Below are 21,379 nucleotides of genomic sequence, written 5' to 3' on the forward strand. Positions count from 1 at the left end.
GCTAGGTTAATAATTGGCTCCTTTTACCGACCTCCCGACTCAGCAGCATTAGTGGCAGAACAACTGAGAGAAAATTTGGAATACATTTCACATAAATTTTCTCAGCATGTTATAGTCTTAGGTGGAGATTTCAGTTTACCAGATATAGACTGGGACACTCAGATGTTTAGGACGGGTGGTAGGGACAGAGCATCGAGTGACATTATACTGAGTGCACTATCCGAAAATTACCTCGAGCAATTAAACAGAGAACCGACTCGTGGAGATAACATCTTGGACCTACTGATAACAAACAGACCCGAACTTTTCGACTCTGTATGTACAGAACAGGGAATCAGTGATCATAAGGCCGTTGCAGCATCCCTGAATATAGAAGTTAGTAGGAATATAAAAAAAAGGGAGGAAGGTTTATCTGTTTACCAAGAGTAATAGGAGGCAGATTTCAGACTACCTAACAGATCAAAACGAAAATTTCTGTTCCGACACTGACAATGTTGAGTGTTTATGGAAAAAGTTCAAGGCAATCGTAAAATGCGTTTTAGACAGGTACGTGTCGAGTAAAACTGTGAGGGACGGGAAAAACCCACCGTGGTACAGCAACAAAGTTAGGAAACTACTGCGAAAGCAAAGAGAGCTTCAAGTTTAAACACAGCCAAAACCTCTCAGACAAACAGAAGCTAAACGATGTCAAAGTTAGCGTAGGGAGGGCTATGCGTGAAGCGTTCAGTGAATTCGAAAGTAAAATTCTATGTACCGACTTGACAGAAAATCCTAGGAAGTTATGGTCTTACGTTGAATCAGTAAGTGGCTCGAAACAGCATATCCAGACACTCCGGGATGATGATGGCAGTGAAACAGAGGATGACACGCGTAAAGCTGAAATACTAAAACCTTTTTCCAAAGCTGTTTCACAGAGGAAGACCGCACTGCAGTTCCTTCTCTAAATCCTCGCACAAACGAAATAATGGCTGACATCGAAATAAGTGTCCAAGGAATAGAAAAGCAACTGGAATCACTCAACAGAGGAAAGTCCACTGGACCTGACGGGATACCAATTCGATTCTACACAGAGTACGCGAAAGAACTTGCCCCCCTTCTGACAGCCGTGTACCGCAAGTCTCTAGAGGAACGGAAGGTTCCAAATGATTGGAAAATAGCACAGGTAGTCCCAGTCTTCAAGAAGGGTCGTCGAGCAGATGCGCAAAACTATAGACCTATATCTCTGACGTCGATCTGTTGTAGAATTTTAGAACATTTTTTTTGCTCGAGTATCATGTCGTTTCTGGAAACCCAGAATCTACTATGTAGGAATCAACATGGATTCCGGAAAAAGCGATCGTGTGAGACCCAACTCGCTTTATTTGTTCATGAGACCCAGAAAATATTAGATACAGGCTCCCAGGTAGATGCTATTTTTCTTGAGTTCCAGAAGGCGTTCAATACAGTTCCGCACTGTCGCCTGATAAACGAAGTAAGAGCCTACGGAATATCAGACCAGCTGTGTGGCTGGATTGAAGAGTTTTTAGCAAACAGAACACAGCATGTTGTTATCAATGGAGAGACGTCTACAGACGTTAAAGTAACCTCTGGCGTGCCACAGGGGAGTGTTATGGGACTATTGCTTTTCACAATATATATAAATGACCTAGTAGATAGTGTCGGAAGTCCCATGCGGCTTTTCGCGGATGATGCTGTAGTATACAGAGAAGTTGCAGCATTAGAAAATTGTAGCGAAGTGCAGGAAGATCTGCAGCGGATAGGCACTTGGTGCAGGGAGTGGCAACTGACCGTTAACATAGACAAATGTAATGTATTGCGAATACATAGAAAGAAGGATCCTTTATTGTATGATTATATGATAGCGGAACAAACACTGGTAGCATTTACTTCTGTAAAATATCTGGGAGTATGCGTGCGGAACGATTTGAAGTGGAATGATCATATAAAATTAATTGTTGGTAAGGCGGGTACCAGGTTGAGATTCATTGGGAGAGTCCTTAGAAAATGTAGTCCATCAACAAAGAAGGTGGCTTACAAAACACTCGTTCGACCTATACTTGAGTATTGCTCACCAGTGTGGGATCCGTACCAGATCGGGTTGACGGAGGAGATAGAGAAGACCCAAAGAAGAGCGGCGCGTTTCGTCACAGGGTTATTTGGTAACCGTGATAGCGTTACGGAGATGTTTAACAAACTAAAGTGGCAGACTCTGCAAGAGAGGCGCTCTGCATCGCGGTGTAGTTTGCTCGCCAGGTTTCGAGAGGGTGCGTTTCTGGATGAGGTATCGAATATATTGCTTCCCCCCACTTATACCTCCCTAGGAGATCACGAATCTAGAATTAGAGAGATTAGAGCGCACACGGAGGCTTTCAGACAGTCGTTCTTCCTGCGAACCATACACGACTGGAACAGGAAAGGGAGGTAATGACAGTGGCACGTAAAGTGCCCTCCGCCACACACCGTTGCGTGGCTTGCGGAGTATAAATGTAGATGTAGATCCAAAATTATTCGACGAGATCATGATCATCGAGTGAAGCGTAACTATTGGAAGACATTAGTTCAAGAATTCAATCAAAGTGATTGCCAAGTAGTTTTATAAGTCAGTGGGTTATTGTGATTTGGGCATTAGCGTTAACTTTACCCCACATTATGCTCTAATAGGCTTTAAATTGTTCGATTAAATCAAGATAATGTGAAAATAAGATACATTATATTTTAAAATCTTATATCAAAATACACCTCGTGACAAAAAAAAAGTGAAGCACACAGGAAACATTGTCGGATATCAGTGTAGCAGTGTATACATATACACCGCTCGCATATCTCTAAAAATACATCCACATCTACATTTATACTCCGCAAGCCACCCAACGATGTGTGGCGGAGGGCACTTTACGTGCCACTGTCATTACCTCCCTTTCCTGTTCCAGCGCCGCTCTTCTTTGGATCTTCTCTATCTCCTGTGTCAACCCGAGCTGGTACGGATCCCACACTGATGAACAATACTCAAGTAAATGATGGAGTTCCACTGCCAGAAAGGCCACTAGATTGTGTTAGTGTTTCTCGCAGACTTCTTTAAAGAAACAAGCAAGTCAAGTTTCGTACATCTCTAATTCTGTTCCTGTTAAATGTTGTTATCAGGCCTGGTGGCTATAAGGGGCGTGACAATGTCTCAATTGTTTCCGACAGTACTATCAGCAACTGACGCGGTTTGAGCGTGCACTTGTTGTGGGTCTCCACTTGGTGAGATTGTCAAATCGTGCATAATCCAGATTTGTGGTACATTTGGATGGCCCTATGCTGAACTGCACAGAATCGTGAGGGCCGGCATACTTGCCTGACTGGTCGACCGACCGAGGTAGGATAGCCATACTGCCCACCAAGTATATAGAACCCTTTCATGTCTGCCTTGCCATCCCAGAACTAGTAATGGGCTCTCTGCAACGTTCTGTTTCAAACAGAACCATTTGTAAAGGAAAGCAGCAGCCAAAGAAGATAATTACCGTGTTGTTCGTAGGCTGCCGTTGTCACCACGAGGCAAAAAGCTGCATTTGGAGTGGTTGTGTGAATCAGGGAGCATGTCCTGCTGATGAATGGCGTAGTACTGTTCTCGGCGATCAATCATGGTCCATGACTACTTCGGGTGATCATTGTCAGCGACTATGGCGGCGATCTGCCTCATACTCCTCATGATCTAGAGAGGTTACTCCAGGCGTCATCGAGTATGACTTCAGGTCACGCCTGGTAGTGACTGAGGGAGCTCTGACGCTACAACGGTACGCCACAGACACCCTGTGTCCTCATGTATTACCTTTCATGGTACATCGTGGTGACAGTTTTCAATAGGCTAGTGCCGGTCAACACATGGCACGTGGCCGGTGTGGCCGTGCGGTTCTAGGCGCTTCAGTCTGGAACCGCGTGACCGCTACGGTCACAGGTTCGAATCCTACCTCGGGCATGGATGTGTGTGATGTCCTTAGGTTAGTTAGGTTTAAGTAGTTCTAAGTTCTAGGGGACTGATGACCACACGTGTTAAGTCCCACAGTGCTCAGAGGCATTTCAACCATTTGAACATGGCACGTTTTTCTACGTCTGCGTGATGTTGAGGTACTCTCGTGTCCAGCAAGATCCCCAAATTTGTCCCCGATGGCATACTGACGTTGCTGCTGATACTGGAAGCAAGACTGAAGAAAAATCAAGACACTATCATGGGATGTGGCGATCTGGAAAAAGCGTTCGACAGTATCAAATGGTGCACAATGTTCGAAATTCCGAGAAGAATAGGTGTAATAGAATGAACAGTCAATAAGTACAGAATAAGGATTGAGAGGAAATGGAAAAAACACAAAAGTAGTTAGAAATATCAGAAATGACAACAGCGAGAAACATAACATCAGGTTTGTTGATCTTGAAGGAGATGATGTAAAGGAATTATGCTACGTAGGCAGCAAAGTAATCCATCAAGGACGAAGGAAGCTGACTACCAAAAAGGGCATTCCTGGCCAAGAGAAGTTTAGTAGTATCAAACAGAGTCTGCGGAAGAAATTTCTGGGAAAGTACGATTGAAGCACGGCATTGTATGATAGTGAAACATCGACTTTTGGAAAACCGGGAAAGAAGAGAATGGAAGCATTTGGGATGGAGTGCAACAGAAGAACGTTGAAAGTTAGATGGCTGATAAGGAATGAGGACCCATGAGCCAGAAGTATTGTCTATGATTAGTAATAAAAATATCCTCTGCCCCGGACTCGAACCCACCATCGCCAAAACTTTGATTAAAAACCATCAGCATTGGTGGCCGAATATTTACAGTATTAGAAACAACCGTTATTCATCGATCGGCCTTGTCAAGCAGAGCGAAGAAGCGGATAGAGATTCAGGGCACTTTCTTGTAGTTGAGGTGGGAAACTACTCCTAAAGGCGGAAGGATTAGCAATGATCAAGGGCATGTGGTTGCTGAAGTCTATGTAAACCACGGCATTAGATACAATGAGTGTCGAAGGACATGTGGCCTGTAAAAGAAAAAGTGTCACTCCCTTGGAAAAGGTTCTGGAATAGTCCCACATTAGGATCTCCAGGAGCGAACTGCCAAGGGGGAGGTGCTCATGAGAAAAAGACTGAATAACCAATGAATGAATACGTTCTACGAGTCGGGGCCTGGATTGTCAGAAGACTGAATGTGGTAGGGAAGCTAGAAAATCTGAAAAAGTAAAGGCTAATGCTCAGACTAGCTATACGGGAATGAGTGAAGTGAAATGGAATGAAGACAAGGATTTTTGGTCGACGAGTAAAGGGTAGTATCAATAGCTGCAGAAAATGGTTTAAAAGGAGTAGGATATGTAATGAACAGGAAGGAGGTGCAGAAAGTGAGATAATATGAACATTTCAGTTATAGGGTTGTTCTCGTCCGAATCGACAGCAAACCATCGACAACGTTAGTTGAGGTATATAAGCCGACGTCGCAAGCTAAGGATGAAGAGATACAGAAAGTATGCGAGGATACTGAAAGGGTAATCCAGTACGTAAAGGGAGATGTTAATCTGATAGTCATGGGGACTGGGACGCATTTGGAGGGAAAGCAATAGAAGAAAGAGTTACGAGAGAATATAGGCTTGGTAGCAGAAAGAATAATCGAGTTCTGCAATAAATGTCAGTAATAGCGAATACTCTGCTTAAGAATCAGACCGGGAGATACGGCAAGATTTCATTTAGACTGCGTGATGGTCAGGCAGAGATACAGAAACGAGATATTAGATTGTAAGGCGCACCCAGGAGCAGATACACAAGATGTTTCCGTAAAAGCGTGCAAAAATACACAGGACATAGAGCATGCTCCTTTGAAAAATTTGAAGTTGGGAACCAGGAGTCGGGGAAGCCAGCTTAAGGAGGTAATAGTAATAAAATCTCATTCCTGTGTACTCCTTTCTTTACATTAGTTACAGTTACCTGCAAATACCATCACTGACACATCGAAAGTACTATTTGTATTGTATCTGACAATGTGTGCTGACACAGACGGCCACAGACCTCAATGCAAGCATGACCTCGGCGAACGAGATCTGATGCAGCCTGACAGATATTCCTGGTGTGTTTCGAATCCCACCGCAGGCAGCTACAATTCTGTCAACTAGTTCCAGTTCCGTATCCAGTGGCGTCTCACACACATATGACTTTAGATATTCAGGTCAGGTGACCTCGCAGGCCATGGAATAGGACCTCCCCTTACATTCCGGCAACCAGGAAATACTGCATTGAGATCGTTACGGACATCCACATTGAAGTGAGGCGCTGCGGTGTCATGTTGTATCCACCTCCTTTCACGAAGAGTCAAGGTTACCTTCTCCAATGTAAATACGATGCAACAGAGCCACTTTATGGACAAGTTAAGTAAACAAAACCTTCATCGTGACTTCCTACTAATCAGGCTCGTCCTCCTTGTTTCCTTGCAGAAAATACAGAATGTACATGAAAATAAACAGTGAACAACTTGTAAACTTATACGCATGTTAGTTGTAAATAAGCTGGAAAGCAGTCATGCACGAAAAAGCGGTAGACAAGTTTACTTCCATATCTTCTTAAGCTGGCTTTTCTGACTCCAGGTTGCCTCCCTCAAATTGTTCAGTGGACCTTTCTCTATGTCCCGTTACATTTTTGCACGCTCTAACGGGAACACCATGTAGACTCGGATCACAGTTAAGTAATGACGAGTAGTAGGCTGAAGTTTAAGAGATTAGTCAGGAAGAATCAGTGCACAAGGAGATGGGATACGGAAGTGCTAAGAAGTGAAGAGGTACGTTTGAAATTCTCTGAGGCTATAGACACTGCGATAATGAATAGCTCATTAGGCAACACAGCTGAAGAGAGCAATCACAGAAGTTGAAAAAAAAGCTGTAGGTACAGGACGAAAATTTCGAAGATACCATGGATAATAATAGATGAAATACTTCAGCCATTCGATGAAAGAAGGAAGTACAAAAATGTTCAGGGAAATTCAGGAATACGTAAATACAAGTCACTTAGGAATGAAATAAATAGGAAGTGCAGGGAACACAAGACAAAATGGCTGCAAGAAAAATGTGAGGAATTTGAAAAAGACATAATTGTGTGAAACACGGATTCATCATAAAGCAAAGTCAAAACAACCTTCTGTGAAATTAAAAGCAAGGGCGGTAATATTAAGAGTTCAATGGGAATTCCAATATTAGATGCATAGGAGAGACGAATAGTTGGAAAGAGCACACTGAAGGCCACTGCTGTGGGGAAGACTTGCCTGATGATATGATAGAAGGAGAAACAGGAGTCGACAGGGAAGAGATAGGGGACCCAGTATTATAAGCAGAATTCAAAAGAACTTTGGAAGACTTAAGATCGAATGAGACAGAAGGGATAGATAATATTCCATCGGACTTTCTACAATCATTCTACTTTCTACGTTGGTGTGTTGAATGTATGAGACTGGCGATATATCATCAGCTTTTCGGAAGAACATCATCCACACAATTCCGAAGACTTCAAGCGCTGACAAGCGCGGTAATTATCTCAGCATCATCTTAACGGCTGACAAGAATTATATAGAGAAGAATGGAAAGGAAAGTAGAGGATGTGTGACGACCGGTTTGTCTTTAGGAAAGGTAAAGGCACCAGAGAGACGTTGCAGTTGATAATGAAAGCAAGACTGAAGCAATATCAAGACACTTTCATAGGATTGGTCAACTTGAGGAAAGCGTTCGACGATGTAAAATGGTGGAAGATGTTCGGAATTACGAGAAAAATAGGGGTAAGCTGTAGGGAAATGCGGGTAATGTACAATATGTTCGTGAGCCAAGATGGAACATACTGGAATACCAGGAATGAAGTCCTCGGATTAAAAAGGATGTAAGACATGGACGTAGTGTTGCACACCTTACTGTTCGATCTATACACTGAAGAGGCAATAAGAGAAATAAAAGAAAGATTCAAGAGTGGGATTAAAATTTAGGTTGAAGGATATCAATAATAAGATTCGCTGATGATATTACTATCCTCAGTGAAAGTAAAAAAAGGATTGCAGGATGTGTTGTATAGAACGAACAATCTAATGAGCACAGAATATGGTTTGAGAGTAAATCAAGGAAACACGAAAGTAATGAGAAGCAGAAAAAAAACAGTGAGGAACTTCACATTAAAATTGGAGATCACACACTTAGGGAATTCTACTGCCTTGGGAGCAAAGTAACATACGACAGGCGGAGCAAAGAGGACGTACAAATCATATTAGCAATGACGAAAAAGGCATTCCTGACCAAGAGAAGTCTTCTAATATCAAACGTAGGTCTTAACTTGAGGAAGAAATTTCTGGGACTGTACGGCTGGATCACAGCATTGTATAATAGTGAGACACGGACTTTGGGAAAATAAGAACCGAAGAGAATTGAATTGAAATTTTAGAAAGCATTCTGTAATTGGAGCACAGCGATAGGTATAAAATGTTAAAAATGAAATGAAAATTTTCTCGATAGCGTTTTCAGATTTTTGTTCGTTAGCAACCCGTTTCGGCCCTTTCCTCAGTCTGTCTTCCGACTTTTCCTCGCCACCACCAACCTTAATGGCGGGGAAAAGCCTGAAGATGGTCTGAGGAAAAAGCCGAAACCAGTTGCTAAGAAGTAAAATGTCTGAAAACGCGATCGAGACTGTTCTTATTTGATTTTTAGCGAAGTCTTTCAGATGTGGTGCTACAGAAGAATGTTGAAAATTAGATGGACTGATAAGATAAGATACTGTATAAGGAGGTTTTTCGGAGAGTTGGCGTGGAGAGGAATATATGGAAAACACAAACAGAAGGGACAGAATGATAGGACATCTGTTGAGACATCAGGTACTAACTTCCATGCTACTAGAAGGAGCTATAGAGGGTAAAAACTGTAGACGAAGACAGAGATTGGAATACATCGTGTAAATAACTGAGGACACAGACTGCGGCATAAACACCTGTGCTAGTTTCCAGAACATAAAGGACTTATTACAACTATTATGGGACTGCTTGCCTCAGGAGAAAATACAACGGCTTCAAGGCACAATTCCCAAATAAATTAGTGCTGCCATTCATAGCAGATGGAGTGTCACACCAATCTGATAAGTGGTCTCATACAGCAAAGTTCTTTATAAATTTGACTAGGTTTTGTAATTGCTGAAATAACCTCAGATTCGTCCTCCCCTTCCAGGTGCTTAAATTTTTTTGTCAGGCTGTGTATCATGAAATGATTCGTTTATATGTAGAGAGTGGAAAGTTCAGAGCTGAGAAAAGAGTTAGACAAGATAACTCAAATAAAACAATGTACTGCTCTCATGGAAGACATCTTCGAACTATTAAACTGGGATGAAGATGAAGAAATACAAAGAAACATTTCTTCTCTGAATCACTTCAGTTTACAGATGGCAATGTTTTGTTAGCTTCGGATCCAAAGAATTTAATCTAAGAATGGAGGAACTGAAAATATTATGTGTGATAACAGGCCTAACAATTAATCATGGGAAGACAAAAACAATGTATGGTCAGTATCCCGAAAGGAAAATAAGAACTTCAATTATGAAGGTATAGAAAGATTAATTTATATATTAAAAACTGCAGATGATAAGCAGCACAGTCAAGCAAGAAATCTCAAAGTAGGAACGTATATAAATGCCTCAATTTAAACTTTTCATTAGAGAAGAAAAACATTCAGTAGAGTAACTGCCACTTCAACAAATTTCATATCAAATAAAATCATGAATGATCCCGCATCAGATACGAAGCACGTTTATAATATAACGCTGTGGTGCACAGCACATTTAACTGGAAAGTATGTTAGAGATACTAAGATAGCGACTAGGTACTTAACATTTTACATAATTATCATAGAGCGACGTTAGTAAAAATGTAGTACAAGAATATTAGCTGATGCCGAATACCAAACTCTAAGGCAAACTGGGTCGATCCACCTGCTGGACGTTCTTGTAAGTTTTCCCAGAGCACTTCATTAGAGGTCTTACCCGGATATCAGAGTAGTCTGTCGAGAGACAGTAGGACTCTTCTATCCAAAAGCCACTGATCGCTAGCACAAATGCAAAACGATATCTTGAGTTTCATGAGGCAATGTGTCACGATGCATGAAGTGAAGTATTACGAACAGGCACTCTATGATTTTCTCCATACGTAACACGATTGAAAGGTCAATGGTGGCCATCTGTTTACTAAAGCAGTAGGACGCTGTTTCCCAAAATAAACTTAGTTATATCGCCTTATAAAATTAGAATATTTCCCAGCGTTGTTATCTACAAACCATTGCGAGCCCAGTAACATAATTTCCAATAGATGAATGTTGGTGTGGTGCAGTGCGCTGCGGTCCTCCACGCCAGGCTCGGTAAACTAGGCGTCAATTGCAGTAGTTGACTGCTGTCTTTGAGATTACTGATGGATTTATATTAGAAGCAGAGAAGAGTGTCCCTGTAGGAAAGATACGATGAAATTCGTATTTGACCGTATCCTTCCCAGACCGAGTTTGTTCAACGTCGAAACATTTGAAACATGGCTAGAGAAAGTTATGGAAATTGGGTTTGAAAATATTACGGATATCCACATTTGTGAGAAAAGTCTATGTAAGGCTTAAAAATACGGAATCATAAATATAATTGTGAAATCGAGAGGTTGTACATTTTAAAGTTTACGATGGAAATACAAGGTGACACACGAGAGATGGACGGTTTTTAATGAAATAGTACTTAGCCAACTTTAAAATTAATGCATGTTTATTTACACAAAATCAAAGTCCATTATTTGCCATTTTAGTTAACAAAGTTATCTGTGAAAAATAATGTCGTCAAGGTGATGTCCATCATTTCTAATGCAGGACTCAAGTCTCTTCTAAAATCCTTCATCACACGGACTAAAATCTCTGCAGGGATGGCAGCATTTTCTTGAATGATTACATTATGCAACTCGTCCAAATTTCGTGGTTTGTGGTTGTAGACAGAGTTCTTAAGGTACCCCCACAGAAAAAAGTCACATAGTGACAAGTCGGGAAACCTGGGAGGCCAAGGAACATTGCCAAAACATGAGACAATCCGGCCAGGAAACATGCGTCCAAGAACTGTCATTGAAGTGTTTGTGGTGTGCGATGTTGCCCCATCCTGCTGGAACCAAATGCGTTTCAAAGGGATTCGTCGTCTTCTTAGTTCTGGTTTCAAGATTTTTTCAAGCATAGGAATGTAATGAACCGAATTAACAGTAACTGTGGCCCCGTTCTCTTCAAAATAATAAGGTCCAATAATGCCAACAGAGCCAAGAGTACACCAGACTGTTACTTTTTTTGAATTTAGAGGACGCTGGTGGATAAGGTGTGGATGCTCAGGAGCCCAGTAACGTAGGTTTTCTTATTCACGGTCCCGTTAAAATGAAAATGAGCTTCATCGCTCATCAATAAAATTTCATTTTAATTCGATCCCCAAAACACTTGCATTCTGTAAGCGAAGTCTTCTCGTACAGCAAAATCAGTTTCCTTAAGTTGTTGGGCAATGAGCATTTTGTGGGGATGGAATTTCAATTCTTTATGTAAAATTCGTCTAACCGATTCACGATTGATTCGTAACTCACTAGCATGACGTCTAGCTGACCGTCCTGGGCTTCTGACTGCCTCTTGCCTTACCCTTTCAACATTTTCTGGTGTCGTTAGTCTGGGTCTCGGGCCAGGATGCTTCTTATCCAGTATGTTTCCCGTTGATCTGAAGTTTTCCAACCATCTGAGGATTGTGTTACGGCTCGGAACATCTCCATGTCGACCAACATTAAACCGCGCACGATACAATCGCTGCGTAGCAATAATAGACTCACCACTTTTCACGAAACTGTCATAGACAAACACTCGAGTTGCAAGTCCCACTGCTCCATAGTGACTTAGTAAATGAAATGGCGTCTTGTGTGGATCAGAACTATCCACACTACGCCCACCTCCCACCACCGCGCCCTCAGTACTACGCAGTTCAAAACGGTCCGTCTCCCGTGTGTCACCCTGTATTAGTGATATACATGGCGAGTAAAATCACTGTCATTACTGTCATTGCACGTTAGTGTAGGACTTCGTATCTTTGAACTCCTATTCGAAGTCAATCTAGAACAGATAATTCAGTGATTGTTGGAAAGAATGACTACTTTTGCAGAAAAATGGTCAACAAATGGTTCAAATGGCTGTGAGCACTATGGGACTTAACTTCTGAAGTCATCAGTCCCCTAGAACTTAGAACTACATAAACATAACTAACCTAAGGACACCACACACATCCATGCCCGACGCACGATTCGAACCTGAGACCGTAGCGGTCGTGCGGTTCCCGACTGTAGCGCCTAGAACCGCTCGGCCATCCCTGGCCAGCAAAAAATGGTCAACAGCTCAGAAGTTGCCTGCCTTGAATGGAGTTAGGCAATCATGAGACGATTTAGAGGAGCAAATGCTGTCGTACCTCAACAAAGCGGGCACTGTGCTATCGTGATGTATGACGGGCAGCCACGAACTTGGGAACGTGGAGCGATGCTAGTCATGTCCACTCACAACGTGTATTATGGCGTGTGATCCACTATCGGTTAGCGGAGCTGTACATGAATATTTGGGGTGAAAGGAATGGAAAGGAAACGGGATGGGAAGGAGGTAGGGAAAGAGATAATGACTTCCGGCAACACAGGGCACTGCAGCAATGCAATAGTGAGAGTTGAAAATTTCTGCCAGACCGGGATTCGAAGCCAGGTTATGTTCTTCTGTAGGAAGGGTGCCTTAACCGTCACGACCATCACGACACTTTTCCCATCAGACTCAAATTCCCAACTCCCCCCCCCCCCCCTCCCCCTAACCCCTTTACAGGCAAATTTCAGACTCCCGCACGTTTTCGGACGTCGATCGTACATCCACTCTGAAACTTCCCCATCAGGCAGCCATCGTGCCAATAGAATTATAGATATGAGTGGTGCTTGTTCTCTCGGACATGTCCGACAGAACAGACACAACCCATAGCTACAACGGCACTCTGATACCGCCGGGGGCACGGGAGCTTTTCTTCGTTCTGATACTGGATGTCTGGTTGTCCTAATCATTTCGTCGCGGCTTTATCACCAAGACACGCAAGTCGTTGAAATACTTGCACTATGCAGCTGTGTAACACCAGACTGGGTCGCCCGGCCAATGATGTGATACAATCATTTCATTTAGATTCCTGTACTATCAACAATTCTGGAGAATGTCGTATAATTTAAGGTCTCTTAGTGTAATCTAATACTTGTAAACTGTCTTGGTACGACATTATAGAGCTACGCTTTCCTTTCTCATCATTACGAAATTCTTATCTTTTACATCCAGGAAATTGTGGGTACAGCGTTTTACAGTATGTAATAAGGTACAATCCCGGCAGCACATCATGGATAAAACCATGCCTTCTTCCTGAGATGGTGAACGACATCTGATGCTAATCAGCGTCTACTGCACGGTGCTCCACCGCCTGTCGTTTAATATCGAGAAACTTCCCTTTCAACGCCTCGTCCGACCTTCTTCGTGAAAATTTCATCAGGGAAAGTAAGGTCCTGTAACGTGACCCGGTATTCCCACCTGACATTTTCTTTATTGCAGCTTACCTGGGTTATATGGCGCCTTATTGCCGAGGTGCATGGACCTATAGTGGCTTTATAAACCCATCAGAGGCCGAGGAAGGAAATACGAATAGACATGTTTTTCAGGCTCTTGAAACTTCATATCTAGCTGGTTGTCTCGTCACTGGCGTGTTCATTCATAGCGAAGTTATACTATTCATTGATGTGGAGTAATACCTTTACATGCATATTTAGGTAAATGTACTAGTTAATGCTCACACGTTATACTTCGTAGAGCATGGCTTGAGTCATGCTTCTTCACAATGCTTCTTTTATAGATATGTAATCATGAGGTGTAATAATGAGGCAACTTTTATACTAAATATAATTACACAGAATTAGCCACGCACCTTAAATTTACCATTAGAATAACAATAATTGTTAATTAGCTGTGTAAAAGTAACTTGGCAAGTTTTAGAAAGTATATTTTGTATGATAAATTGATATACGTTGATAACAACGTAACAACCAGGATTCATTAGACTTAGGGATTCATTCGACATCTGAAAACTAAATTTACCGTTTGTGTATGGTGAAGTTAGTTGGTACCAACTCAACCAGTTCTCAGTGGCAAGAGAAGATACAACTCTCATTCCAGTTAATTTTTGTTTTTGCGGCAATAGATCGGATTCCATACGTCCTCTAGTTTGTATTCTCCTTTCTTTTTCTGATGAATTGAAATTATATTTCCTCATTATGTTTCCTTAAAAGCGTCATATAAGAGAACGTAATTTTTCGAACACACTACCTTTATAACTATCAACATGTGAGTCACTATCAGATTCTGTTCAAATAGTGTTATGTTCTTGCTTTTCATCTTTTTCTCGTACATTGACAACTGCCTGGAGCATAGTCGTCTTTCCCACAGCCACACTTTCCTAAGACTATCTGACTCAACGGCAACTCTTCTTCGAAGATGCTTGGTTTCTCTCTGTGTATAGTATTTCGTGGACGATATCGCACTCAGAGTACATCTATTTTTGCTGTTGGCAGCCGAATGGCAAGGAAAATCAATTCCACATCTTAAAAACATATCAAAGTTCTGTGTTTACATTGGTGTACAAAACAAAATAAGTCATTTTCTTGTGTACATAGAGTGATACAGATATTTTAAAAGCATTTATTTTCTTGTTGTTGTTTTAGTCTTCTGGTTGAATAGTGGTTTGATGCAGTTCTCAATATTAGTCCATCCCGTGTAATCCCCTCCATCTCTACAAAATTGCTGCAGACGACATCAATTTGGACTTTCTGTAGTGAAGCCTTGGTTTCCCACTACCAATTTTGTCGACATATTTCCGTCTGTTATCATAGTGACTATTCCTTGTTGTCTATGAGCCAATTGCCACTTCTAGCTAGGTTGTGACATAAATCGCTTTTGTCTACAATTCGTTCCATGGTTTCGTCACCGGTTATCCAATCTTCGCATCTCATCTTCAGCATTCTTCAGTAGCTCGATATTTAAAAATCTACAGTAGGAGAGCTAACCTCTGCATCAAATTTGATGGTTGACTAGCGTGCATGCAAGAGCAGGGACAAGCGCATGACGCGTCCCCCTCTCCCCCTTGCTCACCACACTCCTCTTTAACGTTTCTTCGACACAGGCTGAAAGAATGAAAGAGTCAATATGAAATCATGCTCAACAGTCAATCTTAAATAGTCCTACAGTAAAGATAGTTGCAGAATATTATCATTGTAATGAAATGCGTGAAATTTATTTGCAGCTGCGAATAAAGGCAAACATCATCTTCTTTATCTTCATCATTATCTCCTTCCAAGGATTTGGTGTTGTAATCATCTATTCCTGTCTTCATTAGCCATCCATCCATTTCTTATGAGGTTTACCTATTTCTCTATTTCCAATCAGCAGATAATTCATTATCTATTTTGGCAATCTGTTTTCTTTAATTCTATCAATATGATCTTCCCATTTCATTCTCTCCTCCTCTACCTTGCCATTAACTGAAAACATTTTTAAATCAGGTCTTGTTGTTTCATTCCTTGTTTTATCTATTTTATTACAGCCTCTTACATATCTCATGAACTTTATCTCTATTGCTTGCATACATGGTTTTTCTTTTTTGTTATTGTCCATGATTTGGAACCATATACAAGGGTAGGTACTGTCATAAATTCATAGCATTTCAGTTTTGTTTCTTTTCTTGTTTTTCTTCCTAAAGTTCTTCCGAATATTCCGCACATAGCTTGATATTTATTAAGCTTCCTCTCAAAGTCTTGGCATGGTTAAAACTAATATCACTTCCCAAATAAGTGAGATGGGATCATTTTCTAAAATTTTCCCAGTTATTATAATTTTCGATCTGACTGGATTCTATCCTTTGAAAGCCCTTATCTTCCTTTTATTCTCAGGTATAGTTAGGTTGTAACGTATTGCAGTTTGCCTCAGTTTGTATACTGCTCTTTGTAAACTATCTTCTGTTTCCTGTGTAATTAACTGTCCACCTCCATATAATGTAGTATTCAATGGCATGCTAGATCCTAATTCCTATGTGTACTTCATAACTCAGTCATCATTATATAAATTAAATGAAGCGATTGATAGACTGCACCCATTTCAAACACCTTGATTTACTAGTATTTCATCTGACATTTTCGAAACTAATATTATAATTATTTGTGTATTTATGTATAGACTCTTTATGGTATTAATAATATATTTAGAAAAACCTTTAACTTCTAATATTTTCCACAAAAGGCTTTCTCTAAATCAGTAAGTGCTAAATGTGATTCTAAGTCAAATTTCTGACTTTTTCAATAATTTATCTTACTATAAATATATTATCATCACACTAATATCCCTTTCTGAAGTCTGCTGCTCTTCTGAGAGTACTGCATCAGTAATAGTTTGTAGCCTTTGATTAAGAATTTTCTCATAAACTTTATGTCCTGCATGTAGTAAGCTTATTCCTCTATAATTTCTTGTGTCTTTCCAATGGCCTTTTCTTAAATATAGAAATTACCTTAGCTGTGTTCCATTCTTTGGGTACAAAACTGTTCTTCCAACACATATTTAATGGAGGTAGTAGAATTCTAAAATAGTTACTCCATATATGATTAATTCAGAATTAATGTCATCTAGGCCAGTAGCTTTCCTATTTTTTGTTACATTTAAGGCTGCTTTTTATTCTTTTATGGCTATTTGACCTAAAGTGTTATTATCAATGTTTATAGAATAACTTTCTTAACTATCCTCATCGTACCACAAATTTCTGTAATAATGCATCCATTGATTTTCTGTTATATTAATGTTTTCAGTACCTTTCTCCATTTTATTCACAATCTTCATAATTTAAAACGCTATAGTGTATCTTCCAAGAATGTCGTATTCAGCATCAGCAATGAATCTTTCTCAGGATTCACTATGGTGTTATTTATTAAAATCTTTGTTTCATTTGTTTTTATTTATGTGTTTCCCAGGCTTCAGTTGTCTGTACTCGTTAATATGCGTTACAAGCATCTTGTTTTTCTTTAACATCTTTAGCTGTTTGTGTATTTCATATTTTCATTCTCTTTTTCCAGTTTGATAATTTACTTTTCCCTAGTACCTCAATAGCTATTTTCGATGTTGCTCTTTTTAATCCCTTCCATTCTTCTTCAATATTATCTTTATTTTCAAACACTTACAATCCCTGTGTGAGTCTTGTTGATATAACTTCCTTATACATTCTTTCGGTGTTTTCTTATGCTATACGTCAAGATTTGGATTTTCTTTATATATGTCTGTTTCCTCCATCTTCCCCATATTACAATCCTTGAAGTAACTAGAAAATGATCAGAGCATGTATCATTACAATTAAACACATGAATGTTTCTACCTTAGGGCTTTCTTTTTCACTAGCTGTTACAAATTATTAGGCATAAGACTCTTGCACTCCAGAGATATCCGTTTATGTCTGTCTTTCTGAAGAAGATATTTGTGATTTTTAGCTGATTAAATGTAGTAAAATTTCTTAATGTCTTGGCATTTTCATTGAAATTTATTTCACAAAATCTGTCTATTGTACTTAATATTGGTACCTTTCCAAATCTTACATTTAAGTCTCTTAATATTAACAAATCATCAGTTTTAATATATTTATTTATTTGTTTTAGCAGTTCTTCATAAAATATTTCAGACCCTTCACAGTTTTCTTCTTCAGGTGTGTATACTCCTATGACAAATAAATGTCCTGTATCAATCCTAAATCTAGCAGCTAAGATACTTTCATTTGTGTAGTCATAAAAATCTGTCCTTCTTTTCCATTTTTCATCTATAAGACTACCTACTCGACTTACTGCTCGTTTCGTTTGTTCGTCTCTATGTGTATTAAAGTTTAATTATTTAAATCGTTTGTTCATCTCGGTTGCTTCTGTTTTTTTTCTGTTATTACAGCAATGTATATATTTCTTTGTTTCAAGATTTCTGTAAGATCTAATTCCTTTGTACTAAAACCTCCGCTTTTATTCCACACACCTACAGATAATACCTCTTTAAGAAGAACTCGTTTTCCTTTATCCCAGCCTTGTTGTCGACTTCGAGAATTATCCAGTTTATTCGTGAGAGACTTATGATTTTCTTTATTTGGACGGACAAGCATCAGCTGTAAAATGGAATGAGAACAATCAAAATTTGTGTTCGCCCAGGACTCGAACTCAGATTTCCCGCTTATCGCGACCGGTCAGATTACCATTTGGCTGTCTAAGGACACTTCACTGTCAGACTCAAACATCCACGTGAAGCTTCAAGTAGAACTCGTAGGTCCATTAAGTATATTACAGTACGAGGAAGACATTTCAATTGAAAGTTGCTGGTTCATAGTCGGCAGATAAATACAATACTGCATTGTACTTACGAACAAGAAAGACAGTACTATATCATAGATATCAGTCTTTTTCTGTGGTGATGGGAATTGCGTGATGTCTACACGTGACCCACAGGAATTTCCGACATGCAGAATGGAACGGACTCCTGTGTCCACTGGAAAGCATCGTACCGGGCTAACATGCAACAACGTCAGCTCAGCTGATTCACATTAGTCAGGAATGTGACGGCCGACTCTCGTTTAGATAAGACACATGTGCACCTGCTAAACAATCCTATCTCTTAACAACGAACAAAGCGAGACTTAAAGAGACGTTTACCTTTTGTGATGTGTTAGTAGTGTCAGCTTTAAAACTCTGCTTATTTGTTTACGAGTAATCCTCTTTTGAAATCGAATATAATCTTCCATTCCCTATTGATAAGCTCCATTGCATGCCGTTTGATATGCAAAACCGTTTGCAATAAGATTTTGAACTGAAATGTAATGTCGTGTGGTTAGTGCCTCCCTCGGGTAGACCGGTCGCCTGGTGCAGGTCTTTTTAGTTGACGACATTTCGGCGACTTGATTGTCGATGGGGATGAGATGATGATGATGAAGACAACACAACACCCATCCCTGAGCGGAGAAAATCTCCAACCCAGCCGGGAATCGAACCCGGGCCCATTTTCATGGTCTACCACGTCGCTGACCACTCAACTATCGGGGCGGACATTTTTTGAACTACTGAAATGCGTCAGCCCAGTGGTGAACTGACGATTCTGTTACACCATTTCTTTTGATTTATGTCATTAACATCAGTATCATGTTTCTGTCAGTCGATGAATATCTGGCGGTGATAATATGGATGATATAGATTATTGCAAAGATTAAGCCTCTAACACATGACTTAATTTCCCTCTACTTCCGTTGTTAGTAGTTTGTCCTGTACTTGTTGTGCCACATGAAACTGATGCAGTCTTGGAAGGATCAAAATGGCTCTGAGCACTATGGGACTTAACTTCTGTGGTCATCAGTCCCCTAGAACTTAGAACAACTTAAACCTAACTTACCTAAGGACATCACACACATCCATGCACGAGGCAGGATTCGAACCTGCGACTGTAGCAGTCCCGCGGTTCCGGACTGCGCGCCTAGAGTCTTGGAAGGGCCCTGATGGAAAAAGGGCCCAGGGGGACAAACCCTGGTGTTCTCTAGGGCTAGCAGGGCGCTGGGAGCAGGGTCAGTACTTATACGTTGGCCGTCAGGTACTCGGTTTGGAATCCTTTATTGCCCAACCAGACTCCAGTGTGGTGCAAATGGTGAAGATTATACTCACCGTGGCCAAGCTCTGTTGGGTCCCTAAGTCTGTCTAACATGAGACAGTATAATGAACCATAACACGCGTACAGCCACGCAGAATTAAATATTTTCACATTTCGGTATCTCTGCTCAAAGAACATCTGGTAGAAAAGTTGTCCATCGCCAGTATAACTTTTCCTATGAATATCGAGGGTGCCAGACTGATCAAGAGATATTCATCCCTGCTTTCTCGTGGGAATTACGGTGTATGTTAACCATTAAAAATTCCATTCCATGTGCAATAAGGACTTCTGTCTCTCACAAGGTGTGGGAAGGAACGCCACGAAATGTCTTAAAAAAGTACCTGTAAATCGGAGATCAGGATGCCATTTTTTACAAATTTCGGTTGCAGTAAAACAGTCCATTGGGTGACGTAAATAGGTATCTGAGAAGTAGCGGTTTGGAGCTAGGTTTTCCCAGAATTTTGTGAATCTGAAGGCAGCCCACTGAATAACTAACAAAACGTTTCCCAGATGGAATATTGGATCGCTGTTTTTTAAAATGATATCTTCCGCAGACGGATATCTGACGGTCAACCGATCACTTGGGGGCTCGTGGCCGGCACTCCAAATAATCAGTTACGTTGAGATTGCCTTGCAGTGCAGGGCGACCTGGAAGGAAAGCAGGTTGGCGTCTTCCGGTCCGTACCTTATAAATTTTATTAGATACCGTGACTGAACACCTGGCCAATGATTTGAGTGCTCACTTACGATCGAGCAGATATTGTAATTTGCATGAGATGTCTTTCGCACATGTTCGGACTCATCACTGTACACCGATTCATGGTTACGTGTTTTCGAGAATGGCCTATTGAAAAATATCTTCCACTCAGTTCATTCGTCTCGTATAGCAACCGTATGTAAAATATTTGGATTAATTACAATTGCAATTTATCCGTCTTTCACACATGTTAGGACTCATCACTGTACACCGATTCATGGTTACGTGTTTTCGAGAATGGCCTATTGACAAATATCTTCTACTCAGTTCATTCGTCTCGTATAGCAACCGTATGTAAAATATTTGTAATTTATCCTTTTATTTACAATGCGTGTTGCCTTGACGGGTAATATTCATATCATCTACAGGTATAATAAAATAAACAATAATTAGGGTACCGTCCTACCAAGCTCGATTCTAAATGTGAATAGGGAATTGTTACTAACCCTACACTTTTTGTGTGTTTTGTTATCACTGTAGATAATATGAAGAAGGCGAAACACAATGTTAATACAAGAATAAACTGCAACCATGTTTATTTTCAGTTCAGATGGCCTATTGAGATGATGGTCACTTCTGTCCCACTTGTTCCGTATGTATTTTCTCAAACCAATCTGTGTCTGATTTAAGTGCATTTCAGTTATCATAACTGGTAGTTTCCCTTCACTTTTTAAGTCGTTACCCGCAGAAATGTGAAACACACTTCTTGATTATATACGTGGTTAGGAGCATTCATTGTAATAAAGTACAGTTAAATTGGGCCAAGACTTTTAATTCAGTAGTCAGATGAAGCCACATTATAATTATTAAATCTTTAATGCTCTTTGTAGGAACCAACCCAGGACAAATTTACTAG

The sequence above is a fragment of the Schistocerca americana genome, chromosome 4, assembly GCF_021461395.2.
Source record: "Schistocerca americana isolate TAMUIC-IGC-003095 chromosome 4, iqSchAmer2.1, whole genome shotgun sequence".
Taxonomy (NCBI): domain Eukaryota; kingdom Metazoa; phylum Arthropoda; class Insecta; order Orthoptera; family Acrididae; genus Schistocerca; species Schistocerca americana.